General features: G+C 41.6%; 1 long non-coding RNA gene across 2 annotated transcripts in view; it reads right to left on the reverse strand.

Moving 5' to 3' along the window:
* LOC106021435 overlaps positions 1-18277 on the reverse strand; it is a 261306-nt gene that overhangs the window by 72649 nt on the left and 170380 nt on the right. For both annotated transcript variants that reach the window (XR_005874869.1, XR_005874870.1), the window contains exon 4: positions 1321-1447. This is a non-coding gene — a long non-coding RNA (uncharacterized LOC106021435). The remainder of the gene's footprint in view (positions 1-1320; positions 1448-18277) is intronic.

Below are 18277 nucleotides of genomic sequence, written 5' to 3' on the forward strand. Positions count from 1 at the left end.
TTGAATGCTTTCTCTGTAGCCAGGGAAGTGTGATGAGTGCTTGAACTAGCTAACAGAAACACATCAAGCCACTTCCAGGATAGCTATCATAAAATTCTACTATTATTATTATTGCTATCTTCAGCTGGTAAGTCACCACTGTGAAAACCCAGAATGCACCAAGCATCACTGTCACCTGCTCCTCCCATTGATCCCTTACTATTCAGAAGCACTTCAGTTTAGTGTCCACCCACCTGCCCACTCTTGCTTTAACGGCTTCATTATAGCCAAAGCCCATGACCAAGGCCAAAGCTTCTTCTGTTTCCTCCAAGGACTTTCCTGATTTAGATCTTGTTTAAACATCAATCCTTAATCTGTTTTCAGTTTTCTGTGTAGTTCAAAATAAGGATGTGCTTTCTTTTGCTTTGTTTTTCCTTTTCCTTCCCTCCTTCCCTCCCTTTCTTTTACTTCTTGTAGATACCCAGTTTCCCCAGCAGAGATTAGTGAGAACAGTTTTCCTTTCCCACTTTGTCTCCTTGTCATCCCTGCCAAGGGTTAGAATATACCTGGGCTTGGTTCTATGCTCCCATCCTGTTTCTTTGTTCTATATATCTACCTGGCAATACCATACAGTTTTAATCATTTTAGCTCTATAGTATATTTTTTAATTTGGTTGTGTGGTGCCTCCTGTTTTATTTTTTCTTGCCGTTGTTTTGGCTATTGAAGAAATTTAGTGACTCAGTATGAATTTTATAATTGTATTTTCTATGATAGTTTTGTGGTAATAATCTCAAATCTGTCAAACAGTTTGGTTGGTTTAATGATGATAATTTTTATAAGCTATGAACATTTTTACAATTATTAATTTGTGTCTCCTTTAATTTCTTTAGTCTATGTGTGGAAGTTTTTATTATAGAAGTCTTCTACCTTATTAGTTAAGTTTATTCCTACGTATTTTATTCTCTTTGAAACTGTGTAGTGTTTGAGGTTTTTTTTTTTGAGTGGTGTATTCTCAGGTATAGACACATGACTGATTTCATGTTTTGACTGTGTTTGCTGGAAGCTGCCTCTATTCATTAGTGCCATTTATTTTGTGGTATATTTGTTCCCTTAATACATAACAGATTGCATCATCTCTGGTAATGGTGTGTTCAACTTATCATTCATATTATTAAAGTTAGCATCTCTTGTTTGCTTTTTATTTGCCTGGATGATTAAAGGTATCATCTTATTAAATTATAACAACTTCCATTTTCTGAGTAAGAAAATAAAAGAATTAAAGATTAAAGAGATTAAAACTATCTCCCCATGCATGGCAGAGCTAAAAAGTAGGACTCTTACCTCTGGAGTGATGACAAGAAGGAACGTCCTGGGGCTGGATCAACTGCTCAGAGGTTAAGAGCTCTGGCTCCTCTTCTAGATGACCTGAGTTCAGTTCCCAGTATCCATGTCTAGTGGATCACAGCATCTGTAACGCCAAGCCCAGAGAATGTGACACGACACCTGGCCTCCACAGGCACCAAGCACCCTACACATAAAATAACAAAATAATCTTGAAAGCAGCAATGTTCTACAACTCCAGGAGGAAGAAGGAACTATCTAGAAATCAAATGACAGCTCAAGCCTGCTTTCCAAGGGTGTCTTCCACCTTGAGGTTACCCAGGTAGACCAACAAGTTATTTCTAAATCAGCCACAACTGAAAAGTGGAGTTAATTGATTGCAAAGTCAGTGTTCAGTAGAACAACCCTGGAAATATCCAGCTTGAAAGACCACACAAATGTAAAGTTAGCTCTGTTTAAAGAGCTTCCCAGACTCCTGACAGACTTTACAGAGCTGTAGGGATATGATTCAGGATGACTCCTTCCACAACTCTTCTGAAGACATCCTGCTGTGGAATTTTTAATACTATCAGATCCTAGGACTTCAGATTCCCAGATAATGACCTTTAATGTTGAATGTAACAAGGAGTTATTTAGTGTTTGTGGCATGTCACAACAGCTAAAAGAGACAGACAGGGCTCAAGTGGCATTTACCAAGGACTTCTCAAAGTAATTGTGCTCTGCAACCAAAAGCTCCCAGCGCATTATAACACTTTTCCAACACACAAGATCATTTTCAAGGCTAAGAAAACCAAAACTGTAGATCCGCAAGGCGACATTGATGTCCTGTGAAACAGCAGCTACAAACCCACCTCTGAACTTGAACAAATTGTCTTCTTCTGTAGAGGAAAGTGGGAATAGGTCCCCAGTGGAAAAAAAAGGGGGCAACTACACTAGCATCTTTATGTAAACATTTGCATAAATGTTTATGAAAATATTTGTTTAACTATTTGTATGCAAATTTATATAAATATTACTGGATAAACCCTGTGTTCGGAATATATGCATCAAATATTACCCTTAATCCAATTTTGAAATGCAGTTTGGTTTTTTTCCTAAATTTACTTCAATAGTTCCACAAAGATGTAATCCAAGTCTAACACATCCTTCCTTCCATCACCTGTCAAGTCATTGATTGGCACAGAGAAAATATTTTAATTTGGTCTTGATAAATGAAAAAAACATTGATTTTATAAATGTACAGTTACCTTTGTCCTTTTGTATAAATCATAAATCAGTGTGATAATCAAGCCACATGACTGAAGCACATCTTATCCAACCTACCACATTCTTTCTCCACAGCCCTACCTACAGTTTCTTCAGATGGTAAAGATGTTCCCCATACGCTCACTTTTTTATTTTGTTTTATTTTTTAATTATTTTTTATTTAGGTTAGAAACAATCTTGTTTCACATGTCAATCCCAGCTCCCTCTCCCTCCCCTCTTACCCCACCCTCCCTAACAGGTTCCCCAGTCCCCCACCCAGTCTCCACTCCTATCCCCAAAGAGAGTGAGGCACTCCATGGTGGATCTCCGGTAACTGTCATTTCATCCAGGGCAGGGCCTAGGCCCTCCCCCAAGAGTGCTGGCTGAGAGAGCCTCCCATATTGTGGCATGGGTGTTCAAATTCTATTTGTACTCCAGGGATAAATACTACCCAAGACCCCATAGATTACTTAGGCCTCCTCACTGACAAGTGGTCCCCAGCAGGTGACGCTCTTTGGGGAGGTTGTCTAACCTTCAGAGTGGGGAGGGGTTTACTAGAGAAAGTGGGTAACTGGGCGCGGGTCCTGAGATCTGATGGCCTGGCGTCACTTCTTAATCACACTGAGCTTCCTAACTGCCAATACGATGTGCTCAGCTGCTGCCTGCCCTTACACCAAGCCTTTCTTACCAGGATAGAAGGTACACCCTCAAACTACAGCTTCATTAAACCCTCTTCTTTAATTGCTTCTGGTCAGTTACTTTGTCACACTAATGAAGAAAGGAGAAACCTAGATGGGGGCTCGGTTCATCATCCTGGGGGGCGGGGCGCACAGGAAAGATCTGTGGTCAACAGAATCAGGTAGATGTTTGAAATCTGATGAGTCCCCATAGGGGTTATGCAGGATCTGAAGTATTATTTTGGAAGTCATTTGGATAGGCCCGGGAAATGGTGTTACAATGGACCCAGGCATCATGCTGTAGAGCCTTTCAAGGAGGCGTAATGTTTCAGAGCCAAATTAAGTAGTTCAAGCCCCACAACTGACAAATGGAGAAGCACAGCCCAGGAGGACTGCAACCCACTTGGGCTCACACAGCAGGCAGATGGCAGAACCAGTCTGACTTTTCATCCACTCTAAGTCCTACCTCATCTTCAGTTCTTCATTCAGTACGTCCCCTGACTTCCCCCGGGAAAGGAGACCCTCCTCCTCCTCACCCTCCACATCATGCCTTGTAGACTTGTTTTCAGTGCTCTGTAGTGACAACCACTCTCCCCCAGGACTGTATGGAATCAGCAACTTGACAAGCACCAAACAGCCCCTAAACATCTGTGGAATAAGTAAGTGAAGGGAAAAATGAATGAATACATGAACCCCTCACAACGCATTCTCATTACTGTATATAGCCTTAATTTACTTATACAGGGAGAAAATTCTATCACAAACAAATCTTTTCTTTCCATTCAAAATAACTAATGAAAAGACATTGTAAAGACCAAATAAATGTGGTTTTTGAAAAAAATGAATAGATATTTCTAGAATGTCTGCATGCATGTTCACTTTTGAGACCTCTAACTCCTCACCAGCTGCAGCTCCTCTTCCTCATCTTCTTGTCCACTGCCGGTCACACAAAGAGAATGAAGAGCAGTAGGGCACCAAAGCAGTATTTAGTGAATAAAAGAGTACACATGGCCAGATGATCACTACTTATAATGACAAATTATCTATATAATATTTCAAAATTCCATCCAGAACGTAGAGGGTAAGTTCCCTCTAGAATGAGGAATTTGTTTTTCCTAGATAGAACTGCATCCTGTGAGCTAGCCAAAAAGCTGACTGTGGGGTATGTGAACCCAAGGGAAAACTTGGCCTCAGTTAAGAGGTTAAGAATCTTTCCCTCCCAAATATGGGTATAAACCGGGGACAAATGGCACACCATCTGCTGCCTGCTCAGCAGCAGGGACCTTGGAGCCCAGGTACCTGCTACCTGTGCTGAAGCATGCTGTCTGAGTTACACCTGAAGCAAAGCTACCCACTGCTCGAAGAGAGCACATGGTTACTAGTGCAGCGGTGGCCTTCCCAGATGGCCAGGATGTTCTGACCTAAATGCCCTGCAGACAGAAGGCGCTTTTCTGAAATACCCTGTGTAGCCATTAGTTAAGTCTACAAAAGAAAGGGTTAATATTCAATTCTGGGCAGAGAGCACTGCCTGCATTATGTCAAAAAAAAAAACCTTCATGGAAAAGAAGAGCTCTAACTATTGTGCAGAAAATCGCTACCCCTTCTGATCGATGTGCCTTACTGCCAGGGCATCCAGTAATTTCTGATCCTGTCACCTGTAGCCTTCACTTCAATGACAGGGCACAGCAGGCCAGGGGCAGACAGCAGCCAGGCTCTGCATGGCCAGGCATCAGCACTCCCAGGAGCTGTGAGTGTTGGGGGCAGGGGTGCACACAGCCAAGGGGAGGTCACCAGGGTCACACTAGGACTACTTTAAGCCATGGCCCGGTCCTCCATCATAGACTCAGAGTTCAAAGGACTATTAGGCCATAGGTCATGGATCTCATCTCAAGGTGATGGTCACCTCTGGCCCTTCAGCATCTATCTTGGGGCAGCTACACCCATGCCACGAGCAGTGGGCACTCTTAGTGATTCAATGGTGGGTCTCTGCCTGTGGAGGAAGCTTAAAGAGTCTGTACCCCACAGCCTCCCATGTGAATTTTCCTCTCATCTTTGCTCCTGCTAGTCCCAAGCATGTTCCAGGTCTGAAATCAGAACCTGTGGGACGTTCAATTACTGACTGTGACTGTACCAGCTTCTTACCTCTGCTGGCCTTTTTCTTATCCTCACTCCACATCTTGTCCCAGCTTTGAGAACCAGCCCACCTCACTATTGCTTTTTTCAGGGCTTCCCTCCTCCTATTCACCTATATAAAGCCCAACCTGGGCCACACAGAGAAATGAAGACAATCCCCCTATTGTCTTTTGCTGTCATATCTCATTATGGAAAAAGAACATGTTGCTCTCAAACCTTAAGGAACCTCTCCTCACCTTCTCCTTTCGAATAAGCAATAGTTGCTTGCTTTGGGTCATTTATAATTCAATTTTGAGTCATTCTTATTCCACAAGTATCTATTCTGAAAAAGAATAAAAAAGCATCTTTCAGCATATACACAGCAAGCACTCTGTATGGTGCTCTAAGCTTTTTAATCTGCAGAACAACCAAAAAGGAAACCCCTTCTTTGGAGTGAGAGACAGAGGTACAAAGTCCTTATAAACAGCCACACATCCACTGGGCATACGCTGAACTAATATAGGCCACCTGAAGGATAGTTGGATTGTCCTATGAATAGACCCCACAGTTATAATCAGTAGGAATTATTCCCAGACCACCTCAGGTGGCATCCACAAATCACATCTATACCTGATGGTCCCTCTCCACCTTAATAGTTTCCAGAGAAAGGAATCTTATATCCCCTCTAGTAATCTTGAAGAGCTGTGGTATCCAGGAAGGAAAATGTTATGTTAGTTTAGACATAGAATACCCAGGTCACATCTTCTTCAAAACCGTATTTTTTCAATAATATTGTGTTGTGGGCTGGAGACATGGCCCATAAAATGAGATAAATTCCTACTCAATCATGAAGACCAGAATTGAATCTAAACACCATATCTGGTGGCTCACCGGTAACTCTGCCTCCAAGAGATCTAACAACCTTTTCTGGTCTCCATGGGTACTGTACTCAGTTGTACACACACACACACACACACACACACACACACACACACTATTAATTTTTTAAATTTTAATGTTGTGTTGCTTGAAATATACTGTTCTTGTGCTGCTTCTGGAGTCTTAATCAAGACATCATTGCCCAGGTCAACTAAAGGAGATTCCCTGTTTCATTCCACTCTCTCTTCAGTTTATGACATTGCTAAATCTTTTATCTATTCTAAGTTGGTTCCTCATGTTGCATGAGATAAGGTTCCAGTGTCATTCTTCTGCATGTAGCTGTCCAGTTTTCCCAATACTACCTGCTAAGGTGCTGTCGATTCTCATTTTGTATCTCAACACTTCATCAAAACCAAATTCATCATAAATGTTTATTCCTCAGTTTTCTCTTCTGTTCAGCTGGTTAGTGTGCCTGGTTTGCACCAATCCCATGTTATTTTGTTTATAACACATGTAAAATATATTTTGCAGTCTGGAGATATACATTTTTGAATACTTAGGGGAATTTTTGATTTCATGTAAATTTCTGTTTCTATGAAAAATCATTGAAGTTTTGGAAGGTTAGGGATTGTATTGAATCTATAATTCACTTTAGGTAGGATGGACAATTTTTTATTAATTTCTCCAACCCATAAATAGGAGACATATTTCTATTTAATTGTCCTCTTCCACTTCTTTCACCAGGGTTTTGCAGTTTTTACTATCCAGATCATACATATCTTTGGTTATATTGGTTTCTGAACATTCTGTATGCTGTTCTAACTAACATAGTTTTATTAACTTCTTGTTTGTTGTCAGTACATAAAGATGTTCCCAAGTCTATCTGCTGGTTGTAGCCTCCAGCTTTATCCAATGTATCCATTTTAATTGTCCATTTTTGTGAGCTCTTTAGGGATTTCTGAATATAAGATCCTGCATTCACAGCAGAGATTTCACTGCTCCATCTCTTGTATAGATGCCTCTTGTTTTCTTTCTTGTCTAATTATTATGGCTTGTTTACATCACAGAAATAGAGTAGAAAAGAATAGGTTTAGGAGAAAATGGATGGAAGAGAAAACATGTCAATCAAAGGTGCAGTTTCAGTCAGGTTGGAAGAAAATATTTTAATAACCCATTATGTGGCACAGCAATACAGTTGATAAGGCTGTGTCTCAAATTCTAAACTTGCTAAAGAATACATGTCTTCATTTTCATCCTGGAATTGAAGATTAAGCTTTGTGGATTCTAAGAAAGCACTATCCTACTGGACTACATCCCCAGCCCAAAAATATATTTATTTTTATAATGTTGTTACCACAAAAAGTGTCTAGTTAATGAAGATGATAGATATATTATTCCAGTTAAGTATTTCTATGATGAATGTATAGACCAAAACATGACATGTATTAGATAAGTAGGTAGACATAATTATTATCTTTCAAATAAACACAATAATAAATTTTAAAACTCCATTCAAATCCATGGATCATGAAGAATAATATTGTAAGGTAGCTGAGTCCCGCCCTCTGCTTGAGGTGAGTGTGGGCTCTGCTGAGGGCCCCAACTCCCAACATCCCCCTGCTTCGACCTTTCTGGGCCTGCCCCTCACCTAGAGTGTATCAAACCCACTTGCACCCATCAAAGTATTGGACCTGCTTGAACTCATCAGAAGAGAACCTGAGACCCTTACTCACCAGGAGAGGGAGAAACCCCAAGATTTCCCAGTGGAAGAAGGGATGGGAAGTAAACAACAGAAAAATCAATATGACCCCGACAGAGCCTAGGGACTCTACACCAGCAAGACCTGAACATCCCAACACAGATGAAACAGAAGAGAATGACCTTAAAAACAACCTCAAGAAAATAATAGAGGCCCTCAAAGAAAATATGAAAAAAAATCCCTTACAGAAATAGAAGAAGAAACAAACTAAAAAATGCAAGAAATCAACAAATCTAACGCAGTCACAAAAAGATAAACATGGCATGTACTATCTCATATATGGATTTTAGACATAGATCAGGGGAGTACCAGCCTACAATCCCACTGCCAGAGAGTCTGGGAAACAGAACCTTCATCCAGTGGCTGATGGAAGAAGAGGCAGACTCCCACGGCTAAGCACTGAGCTGAACTCAAGAAAGCCAGTAACAGAGAGGGAGGACTAATGACCAAAGGGATTAAGACTGGGTTCATTTAACCCCCAGAAACAGCTGACCTGACAAGGGTTAACTCTTGAATCCCAGGCTGATGCCTGGGGATCCAGCATGGGACTGATCAAGACCCCCTGAATGGGGGTGTCAGTGAGGAGGCCTAGGTAATCTATTGAGCCTTGGGCAGTAGATCAGTATTTGTCCCGAGTATACACATGGATTTGGATTCCCATCTAACAATGTGAGATGCACTCTCACCCTGAACTCTTGGGGGAGGGTCTAGGCCCTGCCCTGGATGAAATGACAGACTATGAACACCCCCATGGAGGGCCTCACTCTCCCTAGGGAAATGAGGGGATATTGGGGGGGTTGGGAGGAGGGCACGGGAGGAGGGGAGGGAAATGGAGAGGGACCTGGAACTGACTTGTGAAGCAACCTTGTTTCTAATCTAAATTTAAACTTAAAAATAAATAAACAAAAAGTGGGGTACAGAACTAAACAGAGAATTCTCAGTAGAAGAATCTAAAATGACTGATAGATACTTTAGAAAGTGCTCATCATCCTTAGCTTTCAGAGAAATGCAAATCAAAACAACTCTGAGATACCATCTCACTCCTGTCAGAATGGCTAAAATCAAAAACAACAATGACAGTTTATGCTGCAGAGGATGTGGAGAAAGGGGAACACTCCTCCACTGCTGGTGGGAGTGTCAACTTGCACAGTCACTTCGGAGATCAGTATGGAGATTCCTCAGGAAAATGGAAATCAGTCTACCACAAGATCCAGCTATTCCACTCTTAGGCATATACCCAAAAGATGCACATTCATACAACAAAGACATCTGTTCCAATATGTTTATAGCAACATTATTTGTAATATCCAGAACCTGGAAGCAACCTAGATGCCCCTCAACCGAAGAGTGGATACACAATGGAGTACTACTCAGGAGAATAAACAATGGAATCTTGAAATTCACAGGCAAATGGATGGCACTGGAAGAAACCATCCTGAGTGAGGTAACCCAGTCACAAAAAGACAAACATGGTATGTACTCTCTCATATGTGGGTTTTAGGCATGGATCAGTGGAGTGCCAGCCTACAATCCCACCGCCAGAGAGTCTTGGAAACAGGGAGGACCCTAAGAGAGATATGCTTGGTACTCCGGAGAAGAGGAATGGGACAGGATCTCCTGAGGGGATTGAGAGCATGGGTGGATGGGAAGGAAGAGGGAACTGGGAAGAAGAGAGGGGAAGAGGAGGAGGGGAGAGAAGGTTGAGTCAGGGGAAGAATAGAGGAGAGTAGGATAAGAGATACCATAATAAAGTGAGCCACTATAGATTTGAGAAGAGATCTGGCACTAGTGAGCTTTTCAGAGATCTACAAGAATGACACCAACAGACAATCTAAGCAATAGTGGAGAGGCTACCTTCAATGCCTTCCCCCGATAAGAAAATTGATGACTACCGTATATACCATCCTAGAGCCTTCATCCAGTGGCTGATGGAAGCAGAGGTAGACACCCACAGCTAAACACTGAACTTAACTCCTGGAATCCAGTTGCAGAGAGAGAGGAGTGGTGATCAAAGGAGTCAAGACCTGGCTGGTGAAAACCATAGAGGCAGCTGACCTGAACAAGGGGAAGATCATGGACCCCAAACCGGGGACTGAGAGGCAAGTATGGGACTGATCCAGACCCCCTGAATGTGGACGCCAGTGAGGAGACCTCAGCAATCTACGGGGCCTTAGATAATAGATCAGTATTTATCCCTGGCATACAAATAGACCTTGGGAGCACATTCCACTGGAGGGATGTTGTCTCAGCCTGGACATATGGGGGTGGACCTAGGCTGTGACCAGGATGATATGACAGACTTTGAAGATTCCCCCATGGAAGGCCTCACTCTCCATGGGGTGTGGAAGGGGGATGGGATAGGAGGTTGGAGGTTGGTGGGGGCGGGAGAGGAGGGGAGTGACAGGGATCTGGGATTGACATGTCAAGCAAGCTTGCTTCTAATTTAAATTAAAAATTAAATCTTAAAAAAATGTGGCTGAATGAACAAAACACCTGACATTGCTCAATTTTTGCTCTGACTTCTCTGTCTGGAATAATAACTATTTTATTTCTCTGACTTGACTGACACTTTATAATACAGCCCTTCAAACTTGTTGTCCACTGGTATTGATGGCAGCCTTCTGAGACAGCATGGATGCACAAGCTGTTAGTGAACAATTCTTCTGAGAGAGTGCGGGCCAATAGCACAGGCCACCGTGGGGGTGTGACAGGCCAGGATGGCCAGTCCATTGACCTGCAGGCATGTGAGAGCTGGGTTGCAAAAGAAAACAAGACAGAACAGTGCACCAGGTGTTCTACCAGGAGCAAAGGTTGGAGTTAGGCATGCTTTACCAAAGTTAAGTTAACCCTGTATACAACTTGCTCCCAGGGCACTTTTATGATAATGAGCCACATCCAGGTATTTCATGAATACAAATCTGAAAGTGAACAAAAGTATAAGGTACCATCCTCTTCCCCCCAGAAAACAAATACCAATGTCTTCCATGAATCCTTGTCCAAATGCCCAACTCAAGAGAAAGCACTTGAATTAATTTGTTAGTTAACCAGCATTGACCAACCTAGCTCCCACAATATGCTAAGCAAATGGCATGGTCTCTGAGCAGCTTCCCATCCACTAATTCAAAACCAAGTGTTGCACAGTTAGTGTCCCATATAGCATCTGGTTGCATTTCAATGTTGTATTAATTTCCCAATAGCACTACCTGAAAAAGAAAGAAGTCCCTAAATGGGTAAAGGCTGTCAGACTACAGCAAAAACCTTGATAGGACCAATGATGTTCTATTGCCCTTGTTTGGGATAGAAAAATGTCTTGGGGGTGTGGGCACACAGTAAGTACAGAATACAGCAGATTCACAAAGTTAGAAGAATACATGAGATTTAGGATTGGTCTGTATCACAACATGCTATTCTCTCACGCCCAGAAGGAAAGAGGAAACTCGAAGAAGCTCCCCATTGGCCACCTGGATCCAGATTTGGTGCTCATCCAGAGCTCACATACCAGATTTAGTTTGGTTTTATCTGATCTGATTTGTTTTCTTTGATATGGTCTGGATTGGTTTGATTTGGTTGTTCAGTTGGTTTGGCTGTGCTAATTTGGTTCAGTTTGGTTTGATCAGGTCTGGTTTGGTTTGGTTTCATTGGTCTGGTTTTAGCCTTCAGGGAAATTGTTCCCTTGAAAATGGATTCACAAAAGAACACAGGTAGACTGAATTTTCTTTTCTGGAAATGATTGTTCTACAGTTTCAGCCTATGAACGGTCTTCAACAATTGGAGCTTCCCTTAAGGTTCAGGGAACAATCACTGAAGCTTCCAGCATCTTAGCCAGCTGAGTTGGGCAGACTCTGGCCCATCATGGGGCTCTGGCATGTTGAAATGAGCAGGGTGACAATTAGCCAACCTGTTTTAGTGCTGAATTCCATACTGCAACTCAAGCCTGTCACTTGACTATTTCAGGATGCAAATCTGGAAACACAAGAATAACAAAACTGTGTATGGCATCCTTCTCCAACCACAAGCTCCCTTTGTACAGAACTCTGACCCTAAGGATTTCCTTCTGGCCAGCTCCTCTGACACTGGGAAAATTTCACTTTCAGTTGCTGTGCCCAAGTGTCTTGAGTCCCTCCAAGTAAGAGTAGTTAGCAAAACAAGAGAGTTGTATCAGAAATGTGTAAAGGAGCAAAAAGTAACAGAAGAAATGGGTGGAGGGACTGCACAGCAGAGTGATTGTCATCTGTCCTGGTATGAACCTAGCCTTGGAAATCCCTCCTGTACCCATAGGAAGGCAGGAAGAAGAGCTGTGAGTGCAGGGTTGAGCTCAATCGAGGATGAAGCTAGCAGACAACAGAGAGCTTGTGAATCTTCGTCTGCTGGGGAGAGAAGAAGAGAAATCCCAACTCAGTCAGAAGAAATAGATGAAATAAAATTCTCTCCCAAAGATGTGTGGCTGGTTTTAGACTGGCCATTTTGTTCTTTTTTATTCATCATTAACACCCAACTCACCAAACTTTTCTGCATTCAAGGAGGACCTGAGAGCTGACAGGGAGAAGTTTGTGGGTGCTTTTTCAGAAAAGAGACCACACCCCAATCAGCTGTCGTTAGCTCTCTACCTCAGGATAGGACATATGGACAGCTGAGTCCACACACGTGTTCATTTAGGACAATTGGACTAGTGCGTTTTTTAAGACATTACGTTGGGAGTGAAATGGGAGATATCTAGGGAAGTTGGAAAGGGAGGTGATGGATGAATATGGCTAAGTTAGACTGTATATATGTAAGAAATTTTCAAAATAATATTAATAGAAATAAATTTTAAAATTCATAAAAAGAAAAGAGACTAAATAGGCTAAAAGGATCTTCAATAGGCATATAATCTGCAAAGAGAGAAAGAGAAAAGAAAGGAAGGAGAAGTACTTTTAGTCTTAAAAACTGAATATATTTTTAGAAATTAACTGTGGTGTGATTTTTTTTACGGCCAACTAAGAATGAGAAGCCCAACTGGTATTACCATTACTTGACCTGTTTATTTTACCCTCATAAGATAGTTTAAATGATTCTGCACACCCACCTACTTCCTCAATTCTTCAACTTTTTACCTGTAAGGTCATCTGATTCTCAACCATAAATCCTCCTATCTAGGACCTTTCAGATCCATAAGCATTTTGAAGCAACTCCTGTATTGTCTATGTAAGTCGATAAACTAATTAATCACTAATGTCATGTACAGCAGCACATGGGTGAGAGGGACAGGCACAGGAGAGGGCCTGGAGAGAAGAAAATCTGCCCCTGGTCCATGAAGAGCTCACAGTATACAGTGAGGAACAGAATAACGAACACCAAACTATAGTCCAAGGAAAAGTAGAGAGAAGGTAAGCATGGTGTATGGGGAGTACTACTTATATGAGATTGACATCAGAAGAAAGTTCTGGAAGCTTTGATTAATAATGTAAGGCACATTAAACTGCACCTTGAAAAACACAGCGTTTGTTGTGCTAAAACTGAGGAGCAGAGGAAAAGGGGTATTGTAGTCAAACTTTGGCCCATAGAAACATTCCTGAAACACAATACTCTTTGTGATAAAGCCCTTAATAAGTTAAATACAGAAAGATGGTAACTAAGCATAAGAAATTTATATAAACATCACATAGTCCACATTGGAGTGAATGAGAGAATGTCAAAAGCATTTCCTCTAAGACTGGTAACAATGTAAGGGATCTATTTTCAATTGCTTCTAATAAGGAAATATAAATCATACACTTGATGAGGATATGGGTGACTATTTATTGTGGGAAGGCACTTACAAGAGAAACCGGCAACCAAGGTTAGTCTCAGAAGCTTTCTGAGACCCGACCGGAATCCCAAAAAGAGAGAGAGTGTCTGTCTCCTCATTCTTTTATCCACGCCCGGTACGCACCTGTAGCCACGAGCAAAACAGGCATGGTCTGCGGCATGGGCACCTGGATCTCTCCCTACATGCTTCTATTCAACATTGCTCTGGTTTACTTTCTGTTGCTGTGATAAACACCCTGAGAAAAATCTACTTGGGGAGGAAAAAGTTCGTTACCTCTTCCAGGTTCTAGTCCATCACTGAGGGAACTGGGGACAGGAGTGCAAACAGTAACTGTCAGTGGACACCGAAGCAAAGACCATGGGGGAACACTGCTTACTGACTTGCTCCCTCTGCCCTGCTCAGCTACCTTAGTTATACAACCCAGGCGCACCCGCCTAGGGATGGTACCATTCACAGTGCACTGGGTCCTCCTGCATCAATTATCAAAGGACAAAATGCACCCAAAGATATGCCCCTACTGTGATCTGGTGAAGACAATTCCGCAGTTGAAACTCTCAGGTAACTCTGGGATGTGCCAAGTTGACAGCTGAAGTGAACTATGGGAAGCATCATTCTGGAAAATCAGGCCAGAAAAAAGAAAGAAAAAATTCACAATATAAAGGGAGAAAGGTAAACATTTCACATTTTTAAATATAATTTAGTAGATAGAAAAATCTAGAGACTCTGTCAAAGAAAATAGAAGTAAGAAATAAATTTAGTAAAGTGCCAGGATGAAAAGACAGCATCCAAAAATCAGTAATGTTGTCCTGGAAAGAATGGCTCAAGTTTGTATACTGCTCTCTCAGAGGACCTGAGCTCAGTTCTCAGCACCACTCACTGCGGGGATGCCTGCTCTGAGACACCTGATGCCCTCTTCTGGTCTCTGCAGGCACTACACTCTCACACACAACCCGCAAATACAAATACACATACATCTTCAAAAATATAAATCTTTAAAAATAAAAAATCAGTAATCTTTCTATGCCTCAATAATGATCCTGCTGAGAAAGGAATCCCAACAGTGATCCCAGCTGTAATGGATATAACCAAGCAATAACAAAGCACAACGCCTAGGAAAACAGCCAAGAGGACCTTCCCTTCCCAATAAAGGAAACTGAAGGAGACACACTAAAAATAGGAAGATCTGCCCATGTCTGAAGGAACTACATTAAAATAGAAAGACCTCCAATACTGCTTTAAAATAGCATTAAAATGTCCACATCACTCAAAATAAAAACTTTCTGGTGGAATCCCACAAAAGGGGTGTGGAGCAGGACACTTCACATTCTAAAAATTTCTAAAATTCATATTAAAACATAAAAGATCATAATAGCCAAAGCAATCTTGAACAAAAAAGTAACAAAGCTGGAGGTATCACAGTACCTGATTATATGTATATTTACAGAACTGTAATAACCAAATCAGCATGGTACTGGCACAACACAGACACTGAAACCAGTAGAACACCATTGAGATCACAGAAACAATCCCATGCATGCTCAGATAACTGACTCTCTACAGAGGTACCCAAGACCAAACTGGAAAAAGGACCTCAGGACTAAGAATACTTTTCAGGAATAGTGTTTCTCAGAGCATGTTTTGGATGACAGTGGTTTTAACCTACAGATTCAGGATGCTGACAAATGTATGACCTGTGAATAGAAATAGAAGAAGCCTGTGAATCTCAGGATTAAAAAATAGAATAGAAAGATCCCCAGAAAGTACCCTTGAAGTAAGGTTGGACTGTTTAAAAACAGATGTGAGTCCTGATTGGTAAGTAATAGAACTGGTCTGAGAAGGACCAATAGCCTCCACATGTCTACAGACTTATTAAACTCTGTAGTCATGTATAGTTGTGCATTTTAGCACTGTTTGAAACAAAGGTTAGAAACAACCCAAGGGACTTTAGGGCACTTGATAAAAACTCTGGTAGATTTCCATAATGGATTCTATGAAAGTCTTAAGGTCATTTAGAACACAGGTCAATTCCATGCACATAAATTATACAAAGATTAGATACAATTTGGTGGGTAGGTGTCTTTTGCTGTGGGTTTTTAAATCTCAATGCTCTAGCACAGGTCATGAAATATTGTATGAATTACCTAAGTATTTGATGAATGAAAGGGTAAGTATATGACCAAATAAATGGTACAACTCAAACCATAGCCCTTTACAAATGAAATTACTTCCTAAACTTTCTTTTTTCAGAACACTAGTAATTGCCCAGACACTCATTAAATGTGTTATAAGATACACATTACCCTAGATACACAAGGGCAAATTCTTGAGAAACCATCTCTTACAAAAAAATTAAGGAAACTTAAAGCTAGGGCTGGAGAGATGGCTCAGAGGTTAAGAAAACGTAAAGCTAGGTGGCAATACTGATTGAATACACCTGTCTTAGAGTTTCTATTTCTGTGATGAAACACCATGACAAATGAGAAAGTTGGGGAGGAAAGGATTTATTTAGCTTACACTTCCAGATAATAATCCATCATTGGAGGAAATCAGAACAGGAACTCAAGCAGGTCTGGAACCTATAGGCAGGAGCTGATACAAAATCCATGAAGGAGTGCTGCTTACTGGCTTGTCTCTCTTGGCTTGCTCAGCCTGCTTCCTTACAGAATCCAGGACCACCATCCCAGGAATGGCACCACCCACCATAGGCTAAGCCCTCCCTTATTAACCATTAATTAAGAAAATGCCTTACAGCTGGATCTCGTGGAGGCATTTCCTCAACTGAGGGTCCTTCCTCTCTGATGACTCCAGCTTGTGTCGAGTTGACAAACAAAACCAGCAAACCAGCTGGTATACCACCTTTGGATACTACACGGGGTCGTCCCCAGGTAGGGGGTTTCTAGGACCATTCCAGATTGGTTCCTCAAAGTCTTGTGTCCAAAGTGTGTTGTCACAAACCACAGCAATGACCAACATGGCCAAATATACACAAGAGTGTCATAATGGCTCTCATATCTTGGAGGTAACCAACAGCCAGTGCAACTGGACTTAAAGTTGTTCAATAGGAGGGAATTCATGCCAACTACCTGTGCTAGCGAGATCATAGACCCTAGAAAAGGGCCTACTGCTGCTGCTCTCCTGAACCAGTGTAATTCCTTTTGTATTCTAAATATCCACAGGTAAGTGTAGCTCTCACCTCATCAAAGAAATATCTTTTTGCAACAAATATCATCACAAAAATCTGTAACTGGCTAAAATTCAGAGAACTGACTTCAGGGTACTGAACCCCAATTGACACCTCTGCAACACAACCTCTATACCTAAGCCTGGAAATACTGCAGAAGAAAGTATGGGAAGATAGGAAGAGCCAGAAGGCCAGGATGTGTGCTGCAAGGCGGTGTGTCAAGGAGATGCACCTATCAAATCTCAGCAATCTGGCTTTCTAAATAAGGTCAGATCAGGGGAAATGGCACTTCAGAAAGCAAACATTAAATGTCGTCCAGGCCTAACCTAGCCAAATCTAAGTATTACAAAGTCATGCTCCCCGTGCCAGCAAAACAAAAGCATAAAATAAAAGTTAGATTGAGTTGCAGAAAAAGAAAATGCATTCTCCAAATCCTTATAACAAACTATTATAAAATCTGGCCACAGCTAGTTCCATGAACCTTAGAATTCCAGCAATAACCATGCCCATTCACACAAAGAATCCTCTGGCTTCATAACAGTCCCAGACACTTCCCAGTGTAAGGTCTCCAATATTGCCTGCATGCCAGATGGGGGTCTTTCTAAAAGGGACCTGATTTCACGAGAGGAGGTCTCTTTCCTTGGAACAGCCTAGACACTAAGAGTTGAAACCCACTCACTCTTCAAGAATGTGGTCATTAGAGCTCCATCATCTGTCACCTTTAGGTGGTAATTAGAAAAGGGAAGTCAATAGCAGTAGTGCCCAACACTACTTTACCAAGATTTAAACAAGTTGTAATATTGTTGAACACCTATTGATGAGTCCAAATGTGCTGCAGGCCATTGAGCACAGGGATGGGGGAGGCATTTGATGAGAGGTTTTTCATTATTAATTTGATGGCATGAGGTTTATAGACAACAGAGAATACATTGTATTTGTCACATGAGCTCCAGCCTCCCATTGCCAGCAGATCAAATCGGCATCTTGTGGGATGATGCCCCCAAGGAAGGGAGAATACCTCTGAAGTCAGTATCTGGGATTGTATCCCCACAAAAGGAAAATAGTTGAGCCTGATAACTCTTTAAGATTCATTATCAAGTATGTGAGATAAAGGAAAAATCAAGTGGGGTACTTAGAAAGCAAACCTCTGGTTTGCCAAGCTCTGCTAGCAGCCTGTATACTGAGGCACATACCAGATATCACTTAAACTTCTGGACCAGAGTGTTTTCCTCTACAAGATGCCAGTTCCTCAAGTTTCTTTCAAGCTCAATAATTTAGCATTCAGTTTTGTATTTTATCTCCCAGTATCATGATCT

The sequence above is a fragment of the Mesocricetus auratus genome, unplaced genomic scaffold, assembly GCF_017639785.1.
Source record: "Mesocricetus auratus isolate SY011 unplaced genomic scaffold, BCM_Maur_2.0 Super-Scaffold_100691, whole genome shotgun sequence".
Taxonomy (NCBI): Eukaryota; Metazoa; Chordata; class Mammalia; order Rodentia; family Cricetidae; genus Mesocricetus; species Mesocricetus auratus.